The following is an 18,968-nucleotide window of genomic DNA, read 5'->3' as shown; positions in this document are numbered from 1 at the left end:
ACAGCCTTCTCTCTAGCGACAGAAGCTGCGCGGCGACCCCCCATCCTTCCACCGCCCCTGACCACCCCACCTCCCGCAGCCTTCCTCCTCTCAGCTTCACGCCCGGCCCGGCCCGGCCGCGGCCCTTCTCGGTGCCGGCAGCCATGGCAGAGGCGTCCGGCGCGAGGGAAATCTAGCCCGGGGATTTCATGCGGCCTAGCTCGGTTCCGTGTCCTCCCCCCGCGGCCCCGGCGGCTGCCCGCACCTCAGCCCCACTCCGGGCCTCCGTGTCTCTCCTGTGATCGTACTGACACGGCCGGGGGGTTAGAATGGAACAAACTGAAGGTAAAGTGAGTGAGTGTGTGTGTGTGTGTGTGTGTGTGTGTGTGTGTGTGTTGGAAGGAAGAGCTGAGGAGGGAACGACGAGGAGGGGGCGACCTAGGGATGGGTCCCGGGTAGAGAGACCCCAACAGGGATGGGAGGACCAGCGGGTGGTCGGAAAGGCTTCAGGGGGAGCCTAGGAGGTAAAGCAGAGGGCCAGGTAGGGGTTGTGGAGGCGATAGGGAGGTGGGGCAGGGAAGGTAGGATTGGGGTAAGAGATGGAGTGGCGCTGAGCTGGGAATTGGGAGTAGAGGTGGGATGGGGGCGGGGATAGAGATGGAACGGGGGAGGGGCAGGGGAAGAGAAAAAGAGTTAGGTTTGGAGAAGATTAGAGACCTGGGTGGACTGAGAAATAGGTTTGGGGGTGCACTGTGGCAATTAGAAGAGTCTGGGGGAAGGGGGTAGAATTTGATGGAGAAATGGGGCATCAAGAGATAAACGAGGGAATGGAAGTGGAGGAAAAGGTGGATTTGGAAAAGGGATAAGAAATTGTTGAGACAGGATGCATAGGAAGATCGGAAATGGACTCAGGAAACTGGAAGACCTAGGATTGGTATAGGGAAGGAAATTAGCTGAATGTTGAGAAGGATGAGAACTATCCACCAGGCATCACAGAGTGGGTGGAAAAGAAGGGGAAGGGGGTTGTTAACGGAAGAGAAAGCCTTTTGTTCCAGTATTTCTGTGTATTCTGGGCCTTTTCTTTCAAGGCTAGTGAATATAGAAGCTAGTGGTTATGGTGTTGTGATTGTTGTGAAATGGGGAGGTGTGGGTTTTACTGCTTTGAGGGAGGAGGAGATGTGTTAGTGTTATGGTAGCAAGACAGTAGAGACATGGCCATAATTTGCTGGTTTTGCTAAGGGAGTGAAGACTGTTCAGATTTAAAGGGGGTAGGGGCAGCCATGTTTGCTGCCAGGCACTGCAGTGTAAATAAATTCCTTCTTTCCGACATCAGTGTGAATCTGGAAGGGGCCAGTTCATATTGTTAACCCCCTTTCTTTCTATTCATGAACCCTACCCATACATCTTGTGGTAATTTAATATTATTCATAACCACCAAAGGAGGTAGTGATGTTTTCCATCTTGTGTGTTTTGCTGCTCCCCCCACCCCCTTTCCCTCTTCCTCTGGTTGCAAACAAGGCATGCTAATGAGCTGCAGTGTAATATTAACCCTTTTTATAAAGTGGAAACTATATTTTTACTAGCTGAAGGAATCATTACTATCATATTTCAAATGTGATAATGAAAAGCCTTACCTATTGAAAATTCATTTGTTTTAGAAGCTTCAGAAGCAGTCAACATGTTTTCTGAAATTCTTTACATAAACAAGGAAATTGCATTGGTTATTTTTCTTGGGCTTGTGCTCTTGGCAAAGCATCGTGTGGGGGTGAGAAGGGGTAGAAAGATCTGCTCGTGGTAGATTATGTGCTTGCTGTATTTTGAATGTTGGAAAATCAGAAATATATGTATTTTAAAATACTGTTTTTGGTAGTTCACGCTTATAGGTGATGGGTGTGTTAAGAAGTGTTTTCTTTTTTTATGCACTCTCTGTCCTCCATCCCTTCTTTTGCTTTCATGTGTCTAGCTCTCAGTACAGTCTCCAAATGCTAGTTCAGCACAGTGGAGTGATCTATGAAGTAGGCATGCAGTTCTTAGAGCCTCAGTGAGGTGCCAGTTTTTGGTTTTTTGGTTTCTTTGTTTTTGGTGGGAACTTCAGGTTACTCTGAGGAAAGCTACAGTAACTCTTTAATGTATCAAAATGTAACTCTTAGGTAATTTGAAATGGTTACTGTTCTAAAGGCTTAAATCCTGACAAACTTAACAGTAGATAAATTAAGTGTAGCCTATTTTCTTTTCATACTGAAAGAGATTAAATGTGTGTGTGTGTGTGTGTGTGTGTGACCTTTTGTTTTTGTTTTATACTTGTAATTGGGGTGATCCAAACTTTAACCTGTCATGTTGATTTTGAAACTGTTGTCTAATACCAGAAAGTCCTGTTAAAATTGTGCTATGATGGACTCAAACCAGTTGTACTACATATTGATTTAACCTGTCCCTGCAACATCCTTTCAGTTGTTATAAAGAAGTTTAGGATGTGTTCTTGGTGTGTTAGAAAAATGAAATTGAATATTGTTAGAGTAGTACTTTGTGAGGGTATTTGCTAATTTGAAGGCTAGGTTTACAACTTGGAGTATTTTGGTTTGATGATACTCAGTCTGCATCTTTAAGAATTTGGTGAGGAGAAGTTTCACTCAAAAATGCCTTTCAATATGCTTTTTGGCATTTATAGAGATTTTTCATGTTTATGTCTTCCACTCAATTGACATGTTATTTATAATTAATTGGCAAATTGTGTGCATGAACTATCAGTGCCATAAATTTTTAGGAAAATAAGAAATTATGGTATATTAAAATAAGAAAAAGCTCATGTTGGAAGCTTCAATTACTTAAGAAAAAAAGTGTATTCCTGTGTAATCAGTGGTCAAGATCAGGGTCTCCTGCCTTGCTATAACTATTCTGGCTCCTTGAATGGGTATCTATATAATGAAGAAGGCTATTCTAGTTAGATGATAATTATTAAAACCCAGACTTTGCTCCTATTACTGTGTCCATCAGCACACTTGCTACCTGCGATAGCTTTAAAAAAAAAAAAACATTTTAATAAATACGCTCTCTCTTATTGTAATCAGATTGATTGAATTTTGGGTAAAGGAAATTGGTTGCCTTTGAGATTGGTCATCATCGAGTGGAATGTCAAGTCTATTCTGTTTCTGGAGTTTATAGTATTTATAATAATCATAGCAAAGCTGCTAATAGTCATCTTACAGTGTGCTATGCTGAGTGTTTCACGTGTAGGATTTCCTTTTTATCCTTCCATTGTAGTTGTATGAGGTTACTACTATTAACTCCCTTTATAGGTGGAGAAATTGAGGTTGAGTAACTCAACACCACACAGATGGTAACTAGCCAAGTCAGTATTTGAACCCAGGTCTTTCTATTTATAGAACCTGGCTCTGCAGAACTTTTCATTTCTTTAAAAAAAATGTGTGAAGATAATATATGTTCATTATTTAATTTTTTTTCAAATATTATAAAAGGCTAAGAGGTAGAGGGGAAAATAGTTAACATCCTGTTTCCCCCTGATAACCATTTTGAAGTTTCTTCTGAGTTTTCCTAAAAAATATCTATACATACATATGCAGATCTGTCTTCAAATGCATACAAATTGGGTCATACAGTCTGCATATTGCTTTTGTGATTTAAAGGCTACCTGGGACAGCCTTTTAAATGAGCACATATTGATCTACAACATTTTTTTTTAAAGAGTCATATAGTGTTCCTTTGTTTGGAATATTGGTTAACATCAGGATGTTAACAGATTTTTTGCTGTTTTGATTAATATAGCGGGTCTTGAATTAAGTCTCTAAAAGCCCATTTAAATGGAGGAGATACCGTCCAACTACTTGATTTTATAAGAGAGAAAACAGAGGCCTAAGGAAGTTAAGTTGTTTAAGGCTTTGGTAACAGACCTGTTACCTGGGTCTTTATAACACACTACATTATTTCATCATTATGAAGGTATTTGAGCTTTCTGTAGAAGCTCAAGGTGAGGGAGAATATTCAAGGTTAGGCACGTTTAGCATAATGAGTGCAAGGGGATTAAGTTTCAGTGAGGCACAGGATCTTGTTTGGCGTTTTTCATACTTGTTCACCATATTGTACATATAGTATATGCACAGAATATTTTTGCATACGTAAATGAACCTTATACAAGTATCTTATACAAGTATTTATACAAGTATAAAGTTTGTGCTTTGAATAATGAAATGGTTTTGGCAGAATTTTTTTCTGTTTTAATAAAATTATCAATGAAATAAGGTAACAATGAAATGAAAAAAATAAGAGGTCCATCATGGTCGTGGAAAGAAACTTGGAAAGAAAATTGAGGCACTGTTAAGTTTTTTAAAATGAGCTAAAAAATAGCTCATTGAAAACAAGTTTTAAAAGATCTTAGCAGGCACCACCGATTATTTTTAATTATTGTTGTCTATCAGGAAGAAAACAAGTTACCATGGATACTTATTCATTGGGTTCTTTTGAAACAAAGTCTGTTTTAGACACTTAAAAAATTAAAGTCATAAAAGCCTTAAGAAGATTTAGAATTTGGTATCTATAAAATCTGTTTCCTGGTGCAGTGGTGTTTTTAGTTTTACTTAAAAAAAAAATAGAGTCTGTTATTTTTTGAAAGAACAACTGAAATGATTTATTGCTTTGTTAATAAACATGTCCAGCTTTTGAGTTTTTAAATGAATGGTGACCTTCTTTCTGAAGGCTAATGTTTTTATAAATGTTAATAAAGGTAAATTTAGGAAATTGATTATACTACAACTACCTATACTACAACTACCTAACACATTTTTAAAAAGCTTACAGGGTTTTCATTTTGGTTTTTATTGTTGACTTTACTGAGTACTTAATAAGTACTTTCAAACACTTCTGTATTATGTTGTACCTGCACAGTGTGGTATAAAAAGTAAAAGGCATATTTAAAATTTTGTGAATTTAGAGAATGTTCAGTTTTTACTAGATGGATATGTGTTGTTACTCCTAAAGTACATCAGCCCATCGATGAGATTTGAATTTGAAAAGCTCTTTGAAAAATGATTCTTGGCTGTTAAATTTTTTAAGATGTGGATCTGTGTCATCATTGACTGATCTACAATGATAGCTCTTATTTCTTACCAGGTTCCCTTTTTTCCATGTAGATTTAGAGCTATATTGAGAAAGTGAATAGGACAATGAAAACTTTTTATATAAGAATATGAATTCTGTATAGATGATATATAAATATAAATAGATACATTTATCTAATAATACCTTGCACTTACTACATTTTCTGAGATGTTTGATTGCATTCTTACACAGTAACTTGACTTTGTTTTAAAATGTGAAGTTGGAAAGCACAAGAATTATTTAACCCAAATTTAAAGATGGAGAAATTGAGATTTCAGGAAATCCTCAGGCCAAATAGATTGACATGTTAAGTAGAATAAGGTTTTCAGATTTTTGTCTGATTACTTAAAAAAAACTTTTTCAGGGGTGCCTGGCAGGTGGTCAGTAGAGCACGTGACTCTTAATCTTGGGGTTGTGAGTTCAAACCCCACATTAAGGTTGGAGCTTATTTAAAAACTTTTTTTTTTAGAAATATGTATGTTTTTTTACTTTTTTTTCCATAGCCTGCATTATCCTTCTTTTAATAAACATTAAATAACAATAAAGTATTTTTCTACCATAGAGCATACTTTTTAAATTTTGGTATAATGTGTGAACATCTTAAAATATAGAAGTAGATATTTTAAATTTAAGAAATATGTATCCTTCTGATTTTGTAAGTAAAACTAAACTTAGTTTATTAAATTAATTTGAAGTTAAGAAGTCTTATATGGAGGCTTGCTTTTACTTAATGGCATTTTAGCTGTGGTAAAGATAGTATTGTATCTGTTGAGTCTTGTATTACTAGTACCTCTTAACTGTAGAGTCTTAAGAATAACTGCATTTAAAAACACACCCAAAACACCTTAAAAAAGAAACATTTTGAAACTTTTAAGTTGTGAAATATTCCATATAAAGAAAAAAAAGCATAAAACTAAGTGTACAGTATAAGCAAATAATTAGAAAGTAAACAGGGGCGCCTGGGTCACTCAGTGGGTTAAATCCTCTGCCTTCAGCTCAGGTCATGATCCCAGGGTCCTGGGATCAAGCCCTGAGTCTCAGGCTCTCTGCTCCACAGGGAGCCTGCTTCCTCCCCTCTCTCTCTCTGCCTGCCTCTCTGCCTACTTGTGATCTCTCTCTCTCTTTCAAATAAATAAAATCTTAAAAAAAAAAAATTAGGAAGTAAACATCATATAGTCACCGCCTAGGTAATAAATCCTTTAAGGAAAGCTACAGAAACCACCTCATTGCTTTAGCTGGTATTACCTTGGTGGTAGTCAGGGTTTCAGGGTAACAATATGCTGAAAATAACCTGAAAAATTAACCCATGAGGGGTCAGGAAATGTAAAAACTGAATCATCAGTTTTTGTTATTATCAAAAGTGTTATCTAGATAATTTAAAAAACTGTTTCCTAGCAGTGTAGTCATTTAGTGATTTGAAATCTTAGTGCTATATTAATGAATGTGAAACAAAAAATAACACTAAATTCTGTAAGAATCATTCCATTTTATACAAAGTGTTGTTTTTTCAGAGTTCATCTCTGTTGCAGTTTTTGGTAGAATTTAATGACTAGTTTTAGATTGACACGCAGATTCTAGCAATGACTTTTGCCTAGAAAATATCCAATTTGCCTATATATTAATATTCAAACTTAAGTTATCTTATTTTATAAAAACTACTTTGACTCTCTTGCTTTCACATTAATGTAACCATTCAAGAAGTATTAACCTGAGAAGTAATCAGTAGTGACAATCTATTTTGACACTTCATCCTTGATGCCTCTTGCTTCTTACCCTTTCTGTATTTTGTCTAGGTGAATCAAGTTTTTTTTTTTTAACTGGAGAAACTTAACTTTATTTTGCTTCCGTCTTACTAGACTGTTTTCTTATATGTTCAGTAGGGTTAAATGTTCGTTTTTGAGGAATTTGATAGCAGAAAAATTTGAATTTTTTTCCTTTCTACCTGACAAATACAGTCTATTTGCATAACATTCTGCAGTGTGGTTTTGAAAAAGACATTTTTACAACTCATTTATGTACATAAATTAAAGCCTTTATTTGGTTATTGTAATCTTGTCACTTTAAGCTCTTTGTTTCTTTTATGATTTCTGCAGGATCCAAATACATTGGAACATAGTATTTCATATTGATTGTAATGAGAAACTCCTTTTTTTTTTTTAAAGATTTTATTTATTTATTTGAGAGACAGAGATCACAACTAGGCAGAGAGAGAGGAGGAAGCAGGCTCCCTGCTGAGCAGAGAGCTCAGATTCGATCCCAGGATCCTGGGATCATGACCTCAGCCAAAGGCAAAGGCTTTAACCCACTGAGCCACCCAGGCGCCCTGATGGGAAACTTCTCGCTTTGCTTTACCATGCCCTTGAATTCCTTTCTATAATGCAGTAGAATGTTGTTCTTTTTTATTCTAGCTCATTTTTCCCCTAGCAAAGATGAAAAATATTTATTTTAGATTTTGAAATGAACATACATGTTGCATTTTCCTAGAGGTGGAAGCAAACATGATTTAAAATACTTTTTTTTTAAAAAAGATTTTATTTATTTATTTGACAGACAGAGATCACAAATAGGCAGAGAGGCAGGCAGAGAGAGAGAGAGAGAGAGAGAGAGAGGAAGAAGCAGGCTCCCTGCGGAGCAGAGAACCTGATGTGGGGCTCCATCCCAGGACCCTGGGATCATGACCTGAGCTTCCGAAGGCAGAGGCTTTAACCCACTGAGCCACCCAGGTGCCCCTTAAAATACTTTTTTAAACCTAACTTAGGTAATTTGGCTTTGTGTATGAAGTAGAATTGATATGCTTTTGGCCAACTCATGGTTTTTGTGTTATCATCTGTAAAATTAAACATGGATCATTAGGGGTGCCTGGGTGGCTCAGTCGTTAAGCATCTGCCTTTGGCTCAGGTCATGATCCCGGGGTCCTGGGATCGAGCCCCGCATTGGGCTCTCTGCTCCTCGGGAAGCCTGCTTCTCCCTCTCCTACTCTCCCTGCTTGTGTTCTCTCTGTCGCTGTGTCTCTCTCTGTCAAATAAATAAACTCCTAAAAAAAAAAAAAATGGATCATTAGAATTTGTTTATTGGGGATAGAAGTAGATACAGTTTTAAGGTATTGAGGTTAATGTATTAATTAAAGCATTGCACACATATACATACATGCACACACACATAATATTCCTAAGAAATGCTGATGGCCCTTTTAGTTTTTACTTTTTAATGGAAAATTTGTACTTTTCAAAGTGGCTACTAGTTTAAAAATAACATTTATTGTGCTTAATTTATGAAAGGATTGTTTATTATAGAGAAATTGAAAACCAGTAAATAGAGAAAAGATTAAGATCACTTGAAAGCCTGCCAACTGGAAGTAGGTATTAAGATTTCTATATGTTTCCAGTGTTTTTTTCTTACACATCTATGTATTTTTTAACAAACTGGAATTATACATTAATATTATTTTGTAACATTCTTTATTGTGAAAGTAATTTTTTTGAGAACGTGACTTTTTAAAAAGATTTATTTATTTGATAGAGACACAGAAAGGTAACACAGCAGGGGGAGTGGGCAAGGGAGAAGCAGGCTTCCTACTGAGCAGGGAGCCGGGTGTGAGGCTTGATCCCAGGACCCTGGGCTCATGACCTGGCTGAAAGCAGACACTTAATGAATGAGCCACCCAGGCACCCTCTAACTAAGAATGTGTTTTTTAAAAAATTCACATATAATTTTGTTGTATGGGTGTGCCATATCTGTTTACCATTTTTCTGTTGATGGTATTTTAGGCACTTAGCAAGTTTTGGATATTATGATTTGATGAACATCCTTATACATTAAAAAAATAAAAAACTGTATGACTATCATTATTTCATTACAATAAATTCCTAGAAGTAGAATTACATAACAGATACGAACGTTTCAGAGGTTCTTAAAAAAATTTATTTTGAGAGAGAAAGCACGCATGTTTGTGAACACACACCTGTGGGTGAGAACGGGGGGAGGGGCAGAGGGAGAGAGTTTCAACTAGACTGTGAGCACAGAGCCCATGTGAGCTTGCTCTGACAACCCTGAGATTATGATCTGAACCCAAACCAAGAGTCTTTGACGCTTAACTGACTGAGCCACCCAGGTATTTTTTAAAATACTTTTATATATATATATACATATATATATATATATATATATATATTTAACATTTATTTATTTAATTTATATCTATTTATTTTTATTAACATATAATGTATCATTTGTTTCAGGGGTACGGGTCTGTGATTCATCATCAGTCTTACACAATTCATAGCACTCACCATAGCACATACCCTCCCCAATGTCCATAACCCAGCCCCCCATCCCTACCCCTGCACTCCCCAGCAACCTTCAGTTTGTTTCCTGAGATTAAGAATCTCTTATGGTTTGTCTCCCTCCCCAGTCCAATCTTATTTCATTTTTTCCCTCCCTACCCCACCACGATCCCCCACATATGATAATTGTGTTTCTCTGATTGACTTATTTTGCTTAGCATAACAACCTCTAGTTCCATCCACTACATTGCAAATGGCAAGTTTTTTTTTTTTTAATGGTTGCATTGTATATTCCATTGTATATCTATATCACATCTTCTTTATCCATTCATCTGTCCATGGACATCTAGGGTCTTTCCATAGTTGGGCTATTGTGGACATTGCTGCTATAAACATTTGGGTGCACGTTCCTCTTCGGATTACTACATTTGTATCTTTAGGGTAAATACCCAGTAGTGTGATTGCTGGGTCATAGGGTAGGTCTATTTTCAACTTTTTGAGGAGTTTCCATACTGTTTTACAGAGTGGCTGCACCAGCTTGCATTCCTACCAACAGTGTAGGAGGGTTCCCCTTTCTCTGCATCCTCACCATCATTTGTCATTTCCTGACTTGTTAATTTTAGGCATTCTGACTGTTGTGAGGTGGTATCTCACTGTGGTTTTGATTTGTATTTCCCTGATGCCGAGTGATGTTGAGCACTTTTTCTGTGTCTGTTGGCCATTTGGATGTCTTTGCAGAAGTGTCTGTTCATGTCTTCTGCCCATTTCTTGATTGGATTATTTGTTCTTTGGGTGTTGAGTTTGATAAGTTCTTTATAGATTTTGGATATTAGCCCTTTATCTCATATGTCATTTGCAAATATCTTCTCCCATTCTGTTGGTTGTCTTTTGGTTTTGTTGACTGTGCAAAAGCTTTTGATCTTGATCAAGTCCCAATAGTTCACTTTTGCCCTTACTTCCCTTGTCTTTGGCAATGTTTCTAGGAAGAAGTTGCTGTGGCTGAGGTCGAAGAGGTTGCTGTCTGTGTTTTCCTCGAGGATTTTGATGGATTCCTGTCTCACATTGAGGTCTTTCATCCAATTAGAGTCTATTTTTGTGTGTGGTGTAAGGAGATAGTCCAGTTCCATTCTTCTGCACGTGGCTGTCCAATTTTCCCAACACCATTTGTTGAAGAGACTGTCTTTTTTCCATTGGACATTCTTTCCTGCTTTGTCAAAGATTAGTTAACCATAGAGTGGAGGGTCCATTTCTCAGTTCCCTATTCTGTGTCATTGACCTGTGTATCTGTTTTTCTGCCAGTACCGTACTATCTTTTTTATTACAGCTTTGTAATAGAGCTTGAAGTCTGGAATTGTGATGCTGCCAACTGTGGTTTTCTTTTTCAACATTCCTCTGGCTATTCAGGGTCTTTTCTGGTTCCATATAAATTTTAGGATTATTTGTTCCACTTCTTTAAAAAATATTGATGGTATTTTGATAGGGATTGTGTTAAAAGTGTAGATTGCTTTAGGTAGCATAGACATTTTCATATTCTTCCAATCCATGAGCATGGAATATTTTTCCATTTCTTTGTGTCTTCCTCAATTTCTTTCATGAGTACTTTATAGTTTTCTGAGTACAGATTCTTTGCCTCTTTGGTTAGGTTTATTCCTAGGTATTGTATGGTTTTGGGTGCAATTATAAATGGGATTGACTCCTTAATTTCTCTTTCTTTTGTCTTGTTGTTGGTATATAGAAATGCAACTGATTTGTGTGCATTGATTTTATATCCTGATACTTTACTGAATTCCTGGACAAGTTCTAGCAGTTTTGGAGTGGAGTCTTTCGGGTTTTCCACAAAAGTATCATATCATCTGCAAAGAGTGAGAGTGACTTCTGTGCTGATTCAGATGCTTTTGTTTCTTTTTGGTATCTGATTGCTGAGGTGAAGACCAAGTGGCATTTGTTACTGGGCTGCAAGGCTGGTTCAACATCCACAAATCAATCAGTGTGATACAATATATTAATAAAAGAAAGAACAAGAACCATAGGATACTTTCAATAGATACTAAAAAAAAAGCATTTGACCAGTACAACATTTCTTGATCAAAACTCTTCACAGTGGGGCGCCTGGGTGGCTCAGTGGATTAAGCTGCTGCCTTCAGCTCAGGTCATGATCTCAGTGTCCTGGGATCGAGCCCCGCATCGGGCTCTTTGCTCAGTGGGGACCCTGCTTCTCTCTCTCTCTCTCTGCCCGACTCTCTGCCTACTTGTGATTTTTCTCTGTCAAATAAATAAATAAAATCTTTAAAAAAAATAAAACTCTTCACAGCGTAGGGATAGAGGATATATACTTCAGTATCATAAAAGCCATATATGAAAAACCCACAGCAAATATCATTTTTAGTAGGGAAAAACTGAGAGCTTTTCCCCTAAGGTCAGGAACACAGCAGGGCTGTTCACTATCACCACTGCTATTCAACATAGTACTAAAATAAGTTTTGTTTAGAAATAATTCACATACCATGTAATTCACCCATTTAAAGTATATAGTGTACTGTTTTTTAGTATATTGGTAGAATTGTACAACCATCACCACAGTTAAATTTTTTTTTTTTTTTTAAAGATTTATTTGAGAGGGAGAGAATCAGGGGAGGAGCAGAGGGAGAGAATCTCCAAGCAGACTCCCTGCTGAGCGCAGAGCCCCACACAGGGCTTGATCTCATGACTGTGATTATCATGACCTTAGCCAAAACCTAGAGTTCAGACACTCAGTGGACTGAGCTACCCAGACACCCCTTACCACAATTAATTTTAGAATATTTCCAGAAAATTTTGAGTCAACTTAAACATGCAGCAGTGTCAGAAAACTTTGTTAAATATTTGATTTTTAAAGTGTAGTACAAATATACAATAACTCAGTTGCTTGTGTGATACAGTTTTTCTTTGTAATCATTAGCATTTATTTTTTAAATTTTATTTCCAGCTTTATTGAGATATAATTGAAATATGCTCCACATCCATTTATGAGTGAGTTTAGAAAGTCACTGATGAAAAGAAGATGCTCATATTTCCTTTGTTAAGAAAACCTGACATTGGGGCACCTGGGTGGCTCAGTGGGTTAAGCCTCTGCCTTCGGCTCAGGTCATCGTCTCAGGGTCCTGGGATCAAGTTCCACATTGGGCTCTCTGCTCGGTGGGGAGCCTGCTTCTCCCTCTCTCTTTGCCTGCCTCTCTGCCTACTTGTGATCTCTGTTTGTCAAATAAATAAAATCTTAAAAAGAAAAAAAACCTGACACGCAAAGTTTCTTCATGTTTAAGAAACTAAGTATGTGGCAGATTTTTTTAAATTATAAAATCATTCTCCTGTCCAGTCAAGATGGCTTTATTGAAAGAGGTTTTATGTACTTTAAAATGTTTCTTTTCATTTATATTTTATTTAGAAGCATTTTATCTTTGAAAATGTCTATAGAAAGTGTGTTCTATACCTATGTATTTAATGGTAACAAACTTGTTATCTTATAGGAACTATTTTTTTCTTATTGAGAGGTTTGCTTTGCACTGACCTTCACCCTGAAAGTTGTTCTGTCATTCTGTTTGCTTTAAGCCATTTAACAAAACATCTTTTTTTTTTTTTTTCCTCCCAGCTCAGTGGGCAGTGGAGTGTAGGGCAAGAATCAAGGAGACCTATTCCCATCCTAACAACAAAGGCTCAGTGTTATCATCTCTGGAGATGAAAATGACTGCTTTTTGGAATTACAGGGATGCAAAGCAGAATTGTTAGAATGTACCTGGAACTGTACTAGCATATAGGTGATAACTAATGACTTTTTTTAATATAAGAAAAATATTTGCAAAATGAACTAGCTGTTAGTCACATGTTTAATGGATGAAGACATTAACTTAGTTGGCCTACGTTTTTCTTTCACAGAAGTTAACAGTTGAATGGTGACTAATATTTGAACAGAATCTTTTCATGGGTTATATGAGTGTTTCCCAGTTGTAAGAATTCGTGCTGGTGCAAGTATGAACATGAAGTTAACTTTCCAGTCCAAATTTACTTCCACTATTGTTTTTTTTTTTTTTTTTAAAGATTTATTTATTTATTTATTTATTTGACAGAGAGAGATCACAAGTAGGCAGAGAGAGAGAGAGAGGAGGAAGCAGGCTCCCTGCTGAGCAGAGAGCCCGATGTGGGACTCGATCCCAGGACCCCGAGATCATGACCTGAGCCGAAGGCAGCGGCTTAACCCACTGAGCCACCCAGGCGCCCATACTTCCACTATTATTATTACAACAGCATAATGGCTATAGCTTCACCAACGCTTAGTGTTCTGATTAAGCAAATAGGTGATAGTATAAAATTTGAGTGTATTCTATGAAGTGACTTATGTTCTTTTATTGCTTATTTTCAAGATGAAATGTTGAATACAGTTGGTCATTAGGTATTAAAGTGATAATCCTGATGAACCAAAAACTTGTCTTTAGAGGAAAGATAAACTTAGTAAATTCTGATTTTAGATATTACAATAAATCACTTAGAATTTTAAAAACTAATGTATCATTTCTGTGATACATTCTTTTTTTGCCTTGCTGTGGGAAATGGAGAATACAGGGGTGCCTGGTTGGCTCAGTGGGTTAAGCCACTGCCTTCGGCTCAGGTCATGATCCCAGGGTCCTGGGATCGAGTCCCACATCAGGCTCTCTGCTCAGCGGGGAGCCTGCTTCCTCCTCTCTCTCTCTGCCTGCCTCTGTGCCTACTTGTGATCTCTCTCTCTGTCAAATAAATAAATAAATTCTTTAAAAAAAAAAAAGAAATGGAGAATACAAGGTAAAAGAAAGTAAAGTTTGAACATTTGCACAATTTTAAGAACTAACCTCAAGAAACTACTGTACCATAACTTAGAAGTTTGTTGGTGAAAGAGGTAGGAAGATACATGGATCAGCTTGTTAGTTTACTAGATTTCATGGTGAATGGAACAAAATGATTGATAGGAGTTAATTAGTTTGAGTAATTTTCACTGTGAGCCAGTACCCTTGATGTAAGGTATAGAAAAATAATTTAAATTTTCTTCAAGTGGTAATTACTGTGTCTGTTTTTGCCGGGTGTGGTCAAGAACAAAGTGAAGACAGTTGAGGTTAAACCAAGTAGATAAGGGAAACAGGGTATATTACTAGTAAGTTTTGTATTGATACAAGGCAGTTCAGTAGTACTGTGGTTTAGTCAGGAAAAAATAAGAACTACAAAGCAACCTAAAACATCCTATAATAAATCATAGTCAAATGAAATTTGTATAGTTGTATTTAGTGATACACTGTCTAGTTCACTGAAATATAATATAGGGTTGTGTGATTTGTTTGTATTTCATTCATTGTGTTCATTTCATGCAGGTCACTTCCTAATACAGGATATTTTAATATCCTTAACTGTCATCCATACAGTTTTCATGGAAAAATTTTTTTTTAAAAGATTTTATTATTTATTTGTCAGAGAGAGAGAGAGAGAGAGAGAGTGCACAAGCAGGCTCCCTGCTGAGCAAGGAGCGCAATATGGGCCTCAATCCCAGGACTCTGGGATCAGACCCGAGCCGAAGGCAGCAGCTTAACCAATTGAGCCACTCAGGCGTCCCTTTCATGGAAAATTTTTAAGTGAAAATTTCAAAAATATTTGGGGCAACACTAGAGTTAAACAGATTGTGAGGTAGTACAGTTATGCTTTTAAAAACAGTGTTGCTCTTTTATTAGTAGTATAGACTCAGAAATTTTATTTTTTTTATTATTTTTTTATTTGACAGACAGAGATCACAAGTAGGCAGAGAGGCAGGTAGAGAGAGAGAGGGAAGCAGGTTCCCTGCTGAGCAGAGAGCCCGATGCGGGGCTTGATCCTAGGACCTTGGGATCATGATCTGAGCCAAAGGCAGAGGCTTTAACCCACTGAGTCACCCAGGCGCCCCAGACTCAGAAAAATTAAAAAATAAAAGTGTGCCACTTGTCTAACACACCTTGATTACTTAGAGGATTTTGTAGAAGGAAATAGAGTGGTGCTGGTCTTACCCTCTACAATTTTATTTGTTTATGTAAATAAATATTGGTTGTGAATTTCATATAATTGTTTGCTCTTTCAGATAACATCTAGGGGTGCCTGCTGGCTCAGTTGGAAGAGCATGTGACTCTTGATCTCGGGTTGTGAGTTTGAGCCCCACATTGGGTGTAGAGATTATTTAAAAATAAAATCTACTTTAAAAAAGAAGATGGGAGAATGCAGGGTGGATCAGTCAGTTAACCATCTGACTCTTGGTCTCAGCTCAGGTCTTAGTCTCCGCGTTGTGAGTTCAAGCCCTGTGTTGCGTTCTGTGCTAGATGTGGAACCTACTTACAAAAATAAAACAAAACAAATAACATCTTTATGTAATATTAATATGGTATATAAGACCTTAAAGTTAAGTTTTTTAAACCATATATATTCTTGTCAGAATGAAAATCCTACACATACATCTATTTATTGATAAGTAGGAGGAATCACAGCCCAGTTTCCCATTGTTAAGGATCATGTCAGTTATCCAAATCACCTGATTTAACCTCTATTAATGAGCTATACACAGAAGTCTAAAGATGTTGTATATCCTTTCAGAGTTCAGCAGCTAAGTTAAAGGTAGAATCAGAACTAAAATTCAAGTCTCATTACTGAAAGACCAATGGAAGAATACATTTTTGTTCATCCCCAGATTTATCTGAGTCTTATTCTGGTATATAAATCTGATTACTAAACCTCCTGTGACTTCTTTCTGGCTTCACAGTACTATACACCCATTCCTTTAAAAAGTTTATGGTGAACCTTATTTTTTATAAGCTCTTTTGGAATGGTACTGTTTAGTTCAAATTTGAAAAATAATTTACATCAGCACTGCCCAATAGAATTTTTTGCAGTGATAAAAATGCTGTATCTGTGTGTTTAATATGGCAGCCACTAGCACATATTGAATTGGATACTTGGAATGTGGCTAGTGTATCTGAGCATAAAATTTTTAATTTTATTTAATTTTTACTTATTTAAAATTAAGTAGTCACATTTGGCCAGCACAGATTTAGATATATATTTTTAAGATTTATTTTTTTGTTTTAGAGACAGAGAGAGAGTGAGGGTAGAGGAGAGAATCTCAAGTAGACTCCCAGCTGAGCTCAGAGCCCAACATGGAGCCAGATCTCATGACCCTGAGATCATGACCTGAACTGAAATCAAGAGTCGATGCTTGACTGAGTGAGCCACCCAACCATCCCGAGATTTGACTTTCTTTTCTTTTCTTTTTTTTTTTTTGAGCGGGCATGAGCTGGGAGTGGGGACGGTGTGCAGAGGGAGAGGGACAAACAAACTCCCTGCTGAGGGGAGCCCAATGTAGGGCTTGATCCAGGACCCTGAGAACATGACCTGAGCTGAATGAAGTCAGACACTTAATCAGCTAAGCCACCTAGGTGCCCCATTCCTAGACAGTCCTAATAAAGGAAAGAATTAAGTAGATTTTTCACATTCTTATGATTACTGTATTTCTGTGTTTTTGTGGGGTTGGGTTTTAAAATCTCATTTTTCCAAAATACGGTCTTAGTGAAGAAATCCAGTCAGAGAAAACAACTTAGTAATAATAGCTATTTGAAAGCTATTTCGAAAAATTCAGAACCGAATAATTTCATTTCAGTAGTATTTTGGAATATTAAAGTTTAATAATATTTAAAGCTTAAACTTTTCATGTTACATGGAATACTTGACTAAACTATTATTTAAATCTTTTTACTATAGCCATAGCTCAGAAGCCTCTGAAACAAACAGAAATTGAAAGGAAATAAAAGATATACCTAATGATCACCTCTTTACTTACCCTCTTCAAATCTTTATATATGACTAATTCCCGGATTTGAATCTGTGAATCCTATTTATACCATCTAGCCCCCCAGTCATTGCATCCTATTACCCTACTTTATTACTTATATAGCTTATCACTATGTGAAATTTTCTTGCTTATTTAAGCTCCATGAGACCAGAATCTTACTTCCTTTGATTTCCCAGGACCTGGAACAGGGTCTGGCATATATTTGGTGTTCAGTAATGAACCATGTCACAAAAAGGATTCTGTGCAGAATGAGATATATATCTGGAATAACATGCCACGTGAAATGTGGAAATCAGCAAGGTGAGCCTTAGCTTTTGATTACCTTAGCGACATTGGTGTGGATAATTAAAGTGATTAGTTTAGAATGATTTTGTATAGAAATGTTTCTCTGGGGACTCTTATTTTAAAGCCAAACTTTAGTCCAGACATACATATATGTACTAAATAAATCCCATCCACATAAAGCATCAGAGGGTTGACAAAGTAGAGGGGAAAAGAGAAAAATTTCCATAGTCAGTTTTTGAATGTCGAGAATCATTTCCTAACCTTTTAGAGATTAAGGGGTTTACTGAAAGTCATTTGTATACCATTGGTTTGGAATGGTAGGAAAACCATTCCAGCAGAACCGCCTATTTCTGATTTTCCTATGTGTTGTTTTGACTTAGGGTCTATGAACAAACATTGCTGTGTAGCAGACATAGGCACTTTAACTGATGTAAACAGTATTTGGCTGATTACGATTTATCTGCAAGTAGTTGGAGCACCTGGGTGGCTCAGTTGGTTAAGTGTCAGCTTTCAACTTGGGTCATGATCCCGGGGTCCTGAGATGGAGCCCCTCATTAGGCTCCCTGTTCACTGCGGGGTATGCTTTTCCCTCTGCCTCTGCCATTCCCCCTGCTTGTGTTCTCTCTCTTGCTTACTCTCTCTCTCAAATAAATAAAATCTTAAAAAAAAAAGTAGTTGGAAATCAAATATTCTTTTATAGTAACTTAGGTGATTTAATTTCTGATTTTTAAATGCCAACATGGGAAGTGTGGGAAGGATTTTATTTTTACTTATATCTGTACATTTTCTTAAATAGTTAAACAGCATTTTAAGATGTAAATGAAAGCCTTTTTATTTAGGGAACTTATTGTTACTTGTCTTTACAAGATACATTTCCACCTAGAGGTTATTCATTAGAAAAATACTGGTGTAATACAGTTTTTTTGAACAGCTATGTGAGGCTTTTCTTTTTTAATTGGCTATCCTGTGTTTAAATTGAAAGATTTTTTAAAAATAGCTCTTACCATAGTGCTGTCTTTACTACTGCAAATTTTCTCCACGCCCCCCCCCCCAATACTTTTGTGAAAATTGTTCACAATATCCAGTATGGTCCAGTGATTTTAGTTATCAGAAATTGCAAATCTTAAACACAGCATTTTAGGGGTATCTGAGTGGCTCAGTTAAGTGTCTGCCTTTGGTCCAGATCATAATCTCCGGGTCCTGGGATAGAGCCCCATGTGAGCGGGTTCCCTGCTCAGTGGGGAGTCTGCTTCTCCTTCTCCCTCTGCCACCCTCTTTCCCCCACTTGTATGCACTCACTCAAGAGCTCTCTGAAATAAATAAAATCTTTTATAAAATATATTTTAGTAATAAAAGGACTCATAATGTGTCATGTATGGAAATGGCTTTATGAATGAAATAAATAAAATCTTTTATAAAATATATTTTAGTAATAAAAGGACTCATAA

At 36.9% G+C, this 18,968-nt stretch overlaps 1 protein-coding gene across 2 annotated transcripts in view; it reads left to right on the top strand.

Annotated features, from left to right (window-relative positions):
- Positions 1–233: 233 nt before the first annotated feature.
- The window catches only part of NSD3 (nuclear receptor binding SET domain protein 3), a 117,921-nt gene continuing 99,186 nt past the window's right edge, over positions 234–18,968 (top strand). For both annotated transcript variants that reach the window (XM_059384431.1, XM_059384432.1), the window contains exon 1: positions 234–324. The gene's annotated coding sequence lies outside the window, so the exon portion shown is untranslated. The remainder of the gene's footprint in view (positions 325–18,968) is intronic.

Source organism: Mustela nigripes, chromosome 18, assembly GCF_022355385.1.
Source record: "Mustela nigripes isolate SB6536 chromosome 18, MUSNIG.SB6536, whole genome shotgun sequence".
NCBI classification, from domain to species: Eukaryota; Metazoa; Chordata; class Mammalia; order Carnivora; family Mustelidae; genus Mustela; species Mustela nigripes.
Note: the sequence above shows the minus strand (reverse complement) of the source record. Positions and strands in the feature narration are given on the sequence as shown.